General features: G+C 40.9%; 1 pseudogene across 1 annotated transcript; it reads right to left on the reverse strand.

Moving 5' to 3' along the window:
- Positions 1–1,596: 1,596 nt before the first annotated feature.
- Positions 1,597–2,866, reverse strand: LOC108318418 (annotated as a pseudogene). Its single transcript, XR_001831134.2, has one exon. The product of XR_001831134.2 is annotated as a keratin, type I cytoskeletal 19-like (transcript).
- Between the last annotated feature and the right edge of the window lie 8,044 nt (positions 2,867–10,910).

Below are 10,910 nucleotides of genomic sequence, written 5' to 3' on the forward strand. Positions count from 1 at the left end.
ACTGAAAATATACTTCAGAGGATTATCTCTCATAACGTGAACGTTTCTTATTAATTGTTAAGCGGGAGGTGTTTTGTAGAGCTGAGCACTAAAACAACACAGATTTATACCAGAACTATATCAATTCCATTAAAATTGACACAATAATTTCAAGCACTAACATGAATTACTACGTAACATGGCTGCTGACTGAGCTTCTTCAGATCTTTCCTGTATTCCTACGTTAAAGGCTATGCTCAAAAAAATGCATATAGATGACAGAACATGTAATACTAAAAACAGAAAAATAAGACTGAAGGAATGCAAATGAAGCACCTCAGAATATTCTGAGAGGTAAACTTAAGGTCAACAGAGACCAATGTGACAGTTATGAGACTCCCTAAGGAGTCTTCTTTGTAGTGTTAGTGGGGAGGAAAGCCTACAAAAATCTAAATCAGACCTTGTATCAGCAAAGAAATGCCTCATAAGTTGAAGTAGAGATATAAATTAAACTCTAGTTGACTTCTCTACACAAGGACAGGAATATCTCAAGATTGACTATATCATCAGGTTCTAGATGTTCTGTTCTGGGGTGAGGGCTATAGGAGTTTCAAGATGAGTCCAGTGTCCACTAAGAACCTTCTCTATAACTTTGATCTAGTTCCCTCTGGATGCCTTGTATTTCCCTCTTGGAAACTAAAGAAGAGAACAGAAGATTCCCTGGGCCTGTCTACATCCACCACTCTATCATTCTACAAGTATGCACCAGAGCAGGGGAAGTCTGTCCTAGAAGCCTCACAAGATAATTGGGAGATTAAAGGGTAAACAGGAGCAGGCCCTGAAAAAAAACAAGAGATACCAAGTTTTGAGAGGGCCTATTTTTACGGCATGCAATAAATTCAGCCTGAGGCACAAGAGAGTTTTGAAAAAGATAATAATGAAACAGCCAGGGGCGACGGCTCACACCTGTAATCCTAGCACTTTGGGAGGCTGAGGTGGGTGGATCACCTGAGGTCAGGAGTTCAAGACCAGCCTGGCCAACATGGTAAAACCCCGTCTCTACTAAAAATTCAAAAACTAGCTAGGCATGGTGGTGTGCCTGTAATCTCAGCTACTCGGTAGGCTGAGGCAGGAGAATTGCTTGAAGCTGGGAGGCGGAGGTTGCAGTGAGTTGATATCACACCACTGCTTTCCAGCCTAGGTGACAGAGCAAGACTCCATCTCAAAAAAAGCAAAAACAAACAAACAAAAAAACATAATAAGGAAACCATGCTTATATCCTATCCATTCAACACATGTGTTAAATGCCTCCTTGCCTGACCAGGATCATTGAGCCAGATAAAGATGGATTCCCTGCTTTTACCTTTCTTAGTGTGTAATGGAGAAACAAATGGAAAGTAGATTCAACAAAGTGCAAGTAATGTGGATCTCACTGAGTGGTAAAGTCAGGGGTGATATTTATGAATTTCTGATTAGTTTGCTGTGTTTTCCACATTTTTACAATGATCATGTGTTGTTTTTATATTTTTATTTGTTTTATAGATATGTTATATATAATATATATTTTTATAATATATTTTTATATAATATATACGTGAGTGTGTATAGATATATATTCCTTGGGCCATAAAATTTTATTGGCAGGTCAGGGGAAGAGCTGGGGGTAAAGGTCCCTTCCTTCCCCTACCCCTACCCAGGAGACACCCTCCGAAGGACAGCAGAAGCCCCAGAGCCTGCAGCCTCAGAGGACCTTGGAGGCGGACAGTCTGTTGCAGTGTGATCTTCCTGGACCTTGACCAAGCTGCATTAGGTGGTGATCTGCTCCAGCCACGATTTGATGTCCATGAGCCGCTGGTACTCCTGATTCTGCCGCTCGAACATCGCCCAGCTGGGCTTCATTACCAATGATCAGCGCCTGGATCTGCACTAATTGGGCTCCAAAGGGAGACTCAGTTTCTGCCAGTGTGCCTTCCAAGGCGGCTTTCATGCCCAGCTGTGACTGCAGCTCCATCTCAAGACCCTGGAGAGAGCGCCACAGGTCAGCGACCTCAGACCTGCTCATCTGGAGCTGCTCCATGTGACCAGCGATTATTCAGTCCGGCTGGTGAACCAGGCTTCAGCATCCTTCCAGTTCTTCTCGGCCATGACTTCGTATTGGCTTCGCATGTCACTCAGGATTTTGGTGAGATCGGTGTCCGGAGCCGAATCCACCTCCACACTGACCTGGCCTCCCCCTTGACCCCTCAGCGCACTCATTTCCTCCTCACGGTTCTTCTACAGGTAGGCCAGCTATTCCTTCAGGCCTTCAATCTGCATTTCCAGGTCTGTCGTGGCCAGGGTCAGTTCGTCCAGCACCCTGCGCATGCCATTGATGTCGACCTCCACGCTCATGTACAGAGCCTACTCCTTCTCCAACTTGTTTCGCAAGTCATCTGCAGCTAGACGGGCGCTGTCGATCTGCAGGACAATCCTGGAGTTCTCAATGGTGGCAAGTCCTGGATGGTCTTGTAGTAGTGGTTGTAGCCGCGGGAGGGCCCGGGCCCCTGCTTCGGGTACAAGTTGCGGATCTTCACCTCCAGTTCGCCGTTGGCTGCCGCCAGGGCGCGCACCTTGTACAGATAGGCGGCCAGGCGGTCCTTGAGGTTCTGCCTGGTGAGCTCCTTGCCCGCCAGCAGCCCGTTAGACGCGGCCAGGACGCCGCCGTAGCCCCCCGAGGAGGACGAGGACACGAAGCCGGCGGAGGACACAGACACGTCGCGGCCGCTGGAACTCCCGGTGCATGCTGAACGCGCGAAACGCTACGCGCAGCCCGAAAATGTACGGAGCCGCCGCGCAGATCCTGGAAGGACGAGGTTGCGGACGACTGGAGATAGCTGTAGGAAGTCATCGCGAGGCGGAGCACAGATGGAGCAAGTCCCAGGGGCTGCGATTCGCGGGAGGAGCCTAAAAATATTTTTTAAATAGCTAAAATAAATAACAGATTATATGTTTATCAATGTTGTACAATCACTTGATGAGGGAAATGACCGCTCAACAGAAGAGCTACCTGAGGCTGAGGTTAAAAGGCTTATTAACATCACAGAACTGGTCGGGCGCGGTGGCTTACGCCTGTAATCCCAGCACTTTGGGAGGCCAAGGTGGGCGGATCGCGAAGTCAAGGGATCCAGACCATCCTGGCCAACATGGTGAAACCCCGTCTCTACTAAAAATATGAAAATTAGCTGGGCATAGTGGCCCGCGCCTGTAGTCCCAGCTACTCCAGGTGAGAGGCAGGAGAACCGCTTGAACCTGGGAGGCAGAGGTTGCAGTGAGCCGAGATCGCATCACTGCACTCCAGGCTGGCAACAGAGTGAGACTCCATCTCAAAAAAACACAGAACTATAGTGAAGAAGAAAGATGGAGGGATACACATAACCGCATATTACCAAAAGATTTTTTTGTTTCTTTTTTCTTTTTGCAAGAGAGCCAGGTTTAAAACCTAAGCTCCCTAAGTCTCCGGATCTGTGCCCTTTTCACCAGCTGACAGTGTCTACTAACAACAATATGCACTCTCAAGGATCAAGATAAGAACTGCAATACATTCAGTCACACAAAAAAATGAAATGTAAGAAACCTATATATGAAAAACATCTTCATGTCTCACTCTCTTGCTTTTACTCTGTCACTATTCTTATTTCTTTTTATTATTTTCTATCTCTATTAAAGGCATACCCTTAAATCGTATTTGGAAAATAAATAAAAGGAAAAAAATCACATATTCTCATTATACTAAAATGACTACTATTGATAGGCATGTTAGGTATGGTCAAACTTAAAATATAGATTGAAGCATGCATAAAATTTACTCTATGTACCCACAAATCAAAAGTCATCAGGCACACTCTCCAATTATAGGAAGTGCTCTATAATCTAGATGCTTCTCACACAGACAACTCTGCGGTTTTCTCTGGGGTGAATAGCAGCATTAACCTTAGGTAGAACGGGTTGATGCTGCTATTCACCCCAGAGAATGTCTTGTCTACATAAGACAGTAAATTTCCTGCATTTTCAAATTTTTTCTTCCTGTTGTACTTCCTCGTTTGGGTTATCATAAAAATTGAAAGAAATTAAAGAAATAGGCAAAGTAACCAATTATGTTTGCTATTAGCAATAGCCTTGACAAGTTCTCACTTTTTTTAAGAATCCTTCATTTGTAACTCTATGGGAAGTAACCTTTCCCTCTGCTGTTCTGCTATTATTTTCTTTGTACCTCTAATAAAGCATAAATGGGGGGTCTGTCTTGAGTTAGAATTATTTATGCACTTGTCTATTTTCTACCCTGGATTATAGGCCCCTTCTAAGCAGGGATCATATTTTATTCATTGTGTTTTGTCCACATTGGGCAGGGGGCCTTGTATTGTGAGAACACTTTGCCAAGTGTAAAAAGCACTATCAACTTGATGATGATTTGCATCAAGCATATTCTGAGTTGCATTGCCTTCTTTGTCAGTGAGGGTCATCACTACTTCTCTCCTAGAGCAATGTTTATGAAGTTAGAAGTTAGGAAATCCTCCTTTCAATGAGAGAGCAAGCCTAGAGGGCAGAAATGTGGAGTCCAGATGCATCTTCTCATTGTTCTCCCTGGAACAACTCCACTTTCCTAAAGATGGAATTGTCTTTTTGCCTTAATCATAGTGTAAGTAAATACAAGCCACCTTTCCTAATGAAACACTTCCTCTTTCATGATTTCTTAGACAAAGGCATGAACACACAAAACTTCCCATTATCTAAGTGACTGAGGCAGTGAAAAGTAAGGATGTATTAAAGAAAATGCATGGTTTGTGACTTCTTTTTCAGTGGTTTGGAAATTCAAAGCTATGAAGAAGGGCAAACCATGGAAGGCTATTCCTGTAAATGCCCTCAGCACTCACTTAGTTCAAGTCTTTTGTTCACACCTAAGGAAAATGAAATAGAGAAAAGTGAAGAACATGCTCAAAAATTATGTGAGAAGAGGAAGAATCTCTGTTCTCACATGAAATTTAGGTCAACCTATATGAAAAGTGAGGAGTCAATTTGAGATGATTTTAGAGTCTTCTAATTTTAAGCATCATACCTTTCTAATACCAAGGGTTATCCTGCCTTTGCTGCCAAAAAGCTGACAGAAGGAGAAGCCAGGACAGACAGGTGAGTGAAACAGTATCTTTAATGAAGCTGCAGGAAACGCTGCTCTGAGGTTTCCCAGGAAGGCCTAAAGCTGAAAAGATTGCTGTGGAGAGGGTCACACTGAAACTCAAGTTTCCAGAACATTACATGTTCCTTTAGGCTGCAGGATCATTGTTGTCCCAGGGAACCTGCTGGCTAGAAGGACCAATTGCAAGATGCCAGGCAATCTTGATTGCACCTGACATGGGGTCATATCTGTCAGTGATGTGAAAATACTTACTTTATCTCCTTATGCTTTATCACACACTTATTTGCTTTCCTTATCAGCCGTGCAGAAATTGGCCCTCTTTAGTCACATTCTCATCTTAATTTCATTACCTCCCCATCCTTATCTTCTGCACATCATCACTTGTGCCACCCTGTTTCTGGTTCCATTATCAGCCTCACCATCCTTACCTGAATGAATCTAGACACATCCATATTGATTTCAACCTGATCACTGATACAAAATGCAGAAAGGCATAAAAAACAAAAACAAACAAAAAAACCTTCTGACTTTCCCATCCCTAAGTCACAAATGGCAGAAAATCACGTGTTAAAATTAATTAAACACAAGTGTGCATGGCATTTTATCAGAAAAATAGAGGGCTGTGGTTAACAGGGAAGACTCTGGAGCCAGATTCTCTAGTTCAAACCTGGCTCTGCCACTTAATTTCTGTGTGTCTCAGTTTATCCATCTTTAAAATGAGAATAATGATGACATCAACTTCAGTAGTTACAGTAGTGGTTTGGCTGTATAATAATAAGAACAAAAATTAGAGCCACTTAAATGAATTGAAGTTTGCTTCCCCTCAATATAGGAGTCCAGGGCTGGTAAGGTGGCACCATGATTCTGTGGAGTTTGACTTCTTGTGTCTTTTTTTCTTCTGCTTTCTCAAAAGGTGGCTTCCATCTCCTGAACCATGATGGCTACTTCAGCTCCCACCAGGATATCTGCATTCTAGCCAGCAGAAGAGGATAAGAAAAAAGGGAATGTCTTCATTTCCTTTAGAAGGATGAACCAGAAGTTCCCACATCATTCCCACTCACAATCCCATTGACCAGAACCTAGTCAATGGCCACATTTAGTTTCAAGAGATGCCACATGCCTTGCTAAAACTTTATCACTATAGCAAGATGGGAGAACAGAAATTGGTGGGGAAACTAGTAATCTCTGTTACACCAATGATTTAAAGCAGTGCAGATTAAAAGAATTACACACAAAAAAATTTAAAACAGTGCCTAAAACATAGTAAACCTGTGATGATTGTTAGCTATTAAAACAATAACAATACAGTAGTAGTGAATTACTATTCACCAGTGTTTTCTTACCACTTTTGTACTCGGTCTTCATGGACAGTGAGAATCATGAGAAGTATTTAGATCCCTTAACTTAAACATAACTATGTATTAATATGAAATATATTTTAATTTTTAAATGAATAAATAAATGTAAAAAGAACAAAATAATTGTCCATCTACCCTTTCATTTATAAAAAGCTGCATAATAATTCTGGAACCAGTTTGGAGTAGTAGAATATTTCTATGTTATTTTCAGAAAATCTATATGTATACATCAAGATATTAACTAGGAAAATTAGAAAACTGTGGAATTCAGAAAAATCAATGTTTGTATGGGTTATTATCACTTCAACCATATGATTGCTTATGGTTGAAGGGAACTGAGTTTCTTAACAAAAAGAGTTAACAATTATAGAGCTATTTTCTTTACAAAAGATCAAAAGATTTAATTTGTTGGCATAGCACTTCTTTAATCCAGAAACTCACCCACCAGTGTTCACTAACACCTATAAGTATTTCTGACAGAGTGAGGAGACCCACCTACTATAAATGTGAAAACAAAAAAATAAATGAAAGTAATCATTTAAACCAGCAAGTGGCGTAACTTTGGCCAGATTCGCTGTATATAAAGTAGATTCTCTTCTCATACAAAAATCAGGTTCTTAAGGTTATCACTACCTCCTTAGGACAGTAAAAGAAGTTGATTTTTCTACCTTATAGATTAATTTATATTTTTGTACTGTTTGTTACCATGAAACTTTGTTAGAGTCTTAGAGACCTAGGTAGAACAGAGTACTGGTTTTGGAGCCTAACTTTACTTACTGGCTGTGTGACCTTGGGCAAGTTACTTAACCTCCGTGTACATTAGATTTGTCATCTGAAAATAGAAACTATAATAGTATGTACCCCATAGAGTAATTATGATGACTAATTAAAATAATATGCACAATGTTTTTAGAACAGAAGCATTCAGGAAGTGTTAGCTATTTAATTATTAATATTACTCAAGTCTTCTGAAAGTTTTACAGTACTGCAAATGTTAACCCTTTACTTTCACACGGCTTTACCAACCACAAAATTCTTTTATATCCACTGTCTCATTTTGTCTTCACTACTGGTCTCAACTGGGGTTAGTGTCTCCATCTTGAAGACAAGAAAATGGAACCTCACAGATAGGAAATAACTTGTCTACAGTCACCAACCCTTCAAACCATAGAGCTGGGGTTCAGGTTTATAACTTGGTGCTCTTACAAATAAGCTCCCCTCTGCTTTAATCAGAGGAACACCAATGGTGATGATACAGGAAACCTGGGTTAATATGGTCCAGGCAGCTCCTTCTATGGGAGTAATCTTGAGCTATGCCATGTGACCATGCCTCTCTGGACATTCCTGATTAGGTCAGGGAGGGAGGACATGACTTGAGGACAGTGCAAAAGCTCTGCCCAAACAGAGATGACAGCCACTTTCCATTCCAATCAGATTTTCTCTTTCAAAAATGTGTACATTTTTAGACCTGACATTGGCTTGGGAAAAAGGCTCACTCCTACTCCTTAATCTTTATCACTTCCCACCTCAATTCCTTAAAAACAAACAAACAAACAAAAAAACAGGCAATTTTCAAACCTCATGCCTGCCCTTGAGTCTCACCCATACAGAAATCCTAAAGGTTCCACTGAAAGGACACTTGAGTAGTTCTTACCAGAAGCTGGAAACATACAAGGGCGGCCAGGGTGCTCTGGTGGGAAAGTTCATAAAGACGGCCTCATGGTAACATGGCTTTTGTTGGGTAGCACCAGTGCTAGCTGTAGGAGGAGCAGAGTGAGCTTCTGAATTATGTTAAACACAAAAGATGAACAAAATCTAACTTCCTAGGGACTGAAAGTTAACCCAGTTCCAGCTTCTGACTCAGTGTTAGAGTCTGCCTATTTAGAAACCCATGACTCTTGCTTTTTTTAAGCTCCACATGGCCTCTCTTGTTATTACACGAATGTCCCACAGTAATTTGATTGAATCTTTGTTTCTTGACACAAAGCCTAAGACAGAGAGATATGTAAAATATGCATTAAAAGCTATGCGAGGACTTTTTGAAACAAAAGTGTTCTTTATTTTACATATTAAGCTGTATAGACAGAGACACAAAGGGAGCTGATCTGCAATGAGACAGAAGAATGAGGCAGAAGCACCAGGAAAAAGATACAGAGAAGCAGAAGCCTTCATTTCAGCTGATCTTTCCCTTAGGTTTTCTGACACCCAATGGCCTTATAACAAATTGTATTTTGGGGGCTTAAGCTAGCTCAAATCAGACTTCTGTAGTTTACTACCAAAAATAGACCTAATGTTTATGTTTCTCATCCCAGAAATCTGTGGGGAATTCAACTGGATTCACTCTGGATGTGCAACTCAGATATAAATACATAAATTAGCCCCAAATAGGCTATCTGAGAAACCTAGGGAAGGATTAGGTTTCACAGAAAATTCTGAACTTAACATAACTGTCTTTGGTTTTTAAAAGACTGTCATGTACCCAGCATTCAACTAGGGTGAGAGACTTATTGGTAGACAAGAGTTTCATAAATGCTGTAATGTTTCCGAGCAAAGAGCACTGGCACCTGGGTTAACAGATAATTGGAGCTGGGCTCAGTGGCTCATGCCTGTAATCCTAGCACTTTTGGAGGCCAAGGAGAGTGTATCACTTGAGATCAGGAGTTCAAGACCAGCCTGGCCAACACGGCAAAACCCTGTCTCTACTAAAAATACAAAAATTAGCCAGACGTGGTGGTGCATGCCTGTAATCCCAGCTACCTGGGAGACTGTGGCAGAAGAATTGCTGGAACCCGGGAGGTAGAGCCTGCAGTGAGCCAAGATTGTGCCACTGCACTCCAGCCTGGGCAACAAGTGAGACTTCAACAAAAAAACAAAAGCAAAAAACAAAACAAACAAACAAACAAAAAACAGATAATTGAATAGCAATCCTAAAGATATATACCTCCAGAGACCCATAGAGATTTAGCTCCTGGGAGCCACTTATTTACATTCCAGAGTGGTGAAGGTGATGAAGTAGACATCTTCCTCTTTTTTCCCCAAATAGGATTGGTTCACATTCCAGAGCAAAGGTATCTCTATCTCTCTAACTCTTTCTCTCCCCAGCAAAGAGGATGTGCAGGCATGCCAACTGGCCTATGTAAGTTCTGAGTTTCACAATGTGGTGTTCTCTCTTGTGCTACCTGAGCAGGTATATCTGGCTCTCGAAAAATTGCCACATGGGGAATAGGAGTATGGGAACTGACACAAGATGCTCTATTAAGAGAGATAAGAAATCTATTTTCTGATCTGACTAGAGGTCTCGTATTTCTGTTAGAGTGTAAATGCATGCACACACACATAAATATGTGCATGCACACATACAAGTATTCACATATACAGACATGCTGTGGCAGGCTAATTTGTTAGCTTGCAAGTACGTTAATGTCTCCTAACTCTGTCCAGTTTCAAACTTAACACTGCATCCCAGATTGCCCGAGATAGTCTTAGTTTATGCCTGTTATCCAGAGTAATTAATATATCTCCTTTCACTCTCAAAAGCGTCCCTGTTTTGAAAGATAAAGTACATGGCCATCTAACATGTAACCCATATAATATCAAGAAGTATCTTTGGGAAAGTACAATATTACCTAATTTTTTGCAGTATTTGATATTTGGTAATTTACTCCTTTAATTTGCCAATTCAGATAATTCTGGTTACATTGCCAGTGAGATGGTAAAATTGTTCCATGAGCCTTCTACCTTTCAATTCCTGTAGAACTTAATGCTAGTGTTGAAGCACACATCATCATCTTCTGCTTTGTGGTATAGTATATTTAGGCCCCCCTTTTGTCCCCTATACTTGTCCACAATATATTTCTTCATATACGTGTCCACTGACATTCATAGTGTAGTTCTACAAATGAATGATATATCTCTTGGATAAGGTAAATGATTATCCCCAGGTTTAACTGCTTCAAGATTCAGACTGTTTTCAGATTTACTAAGAATATGATTTACCAATGCCAAAGTTGTGCAGCAGCAACTCTCATCTTGCAGTTTAAACAAGTTTGATATTGGTTTTACTCTACAAATGAAGGATTAAGACACAACATTAAATCATTTGTCCCAGGTTGGTGGCAAAAGGGAAAACAAAATTACAAAATATAGTGACTAGAATTCCTGTTCAGCATTCCATCCTCAGTTTGAATACACGTTTCTGTGTTATGTGTTTGCTTTGTGGACATCTCTGTGTGGCTGTATTTCATTCATTATAAGACATGCCTATGAAATATCGTGCTGCCTTCAGTCTAATAAAACAACATTAATAATATTTCATTCTTAAGGATCATGTTTTATTTATGAAAGATAGGGGAAAGAAAGCTGAAAGAGCTACAGCTAAACAATAGGAGTAGGTATGACAGAGA

The sequence above is a fragment of the Cebus imitator genome, unplaced genomic scaffold, assembly GCF_001604975.1.
Source record: "Cebus imitator isolate Cc_AM_T3 unplaced genomic scaffold, Cebus_imitator-1.0 Scaffold218, whole genome shotgun sequence".
Taxonomy (NCBI): Eukaryota; Metazoa; Chordata; class Mammalia; order Primates; family Cebidae; genus Cebus; species Cebus imitator.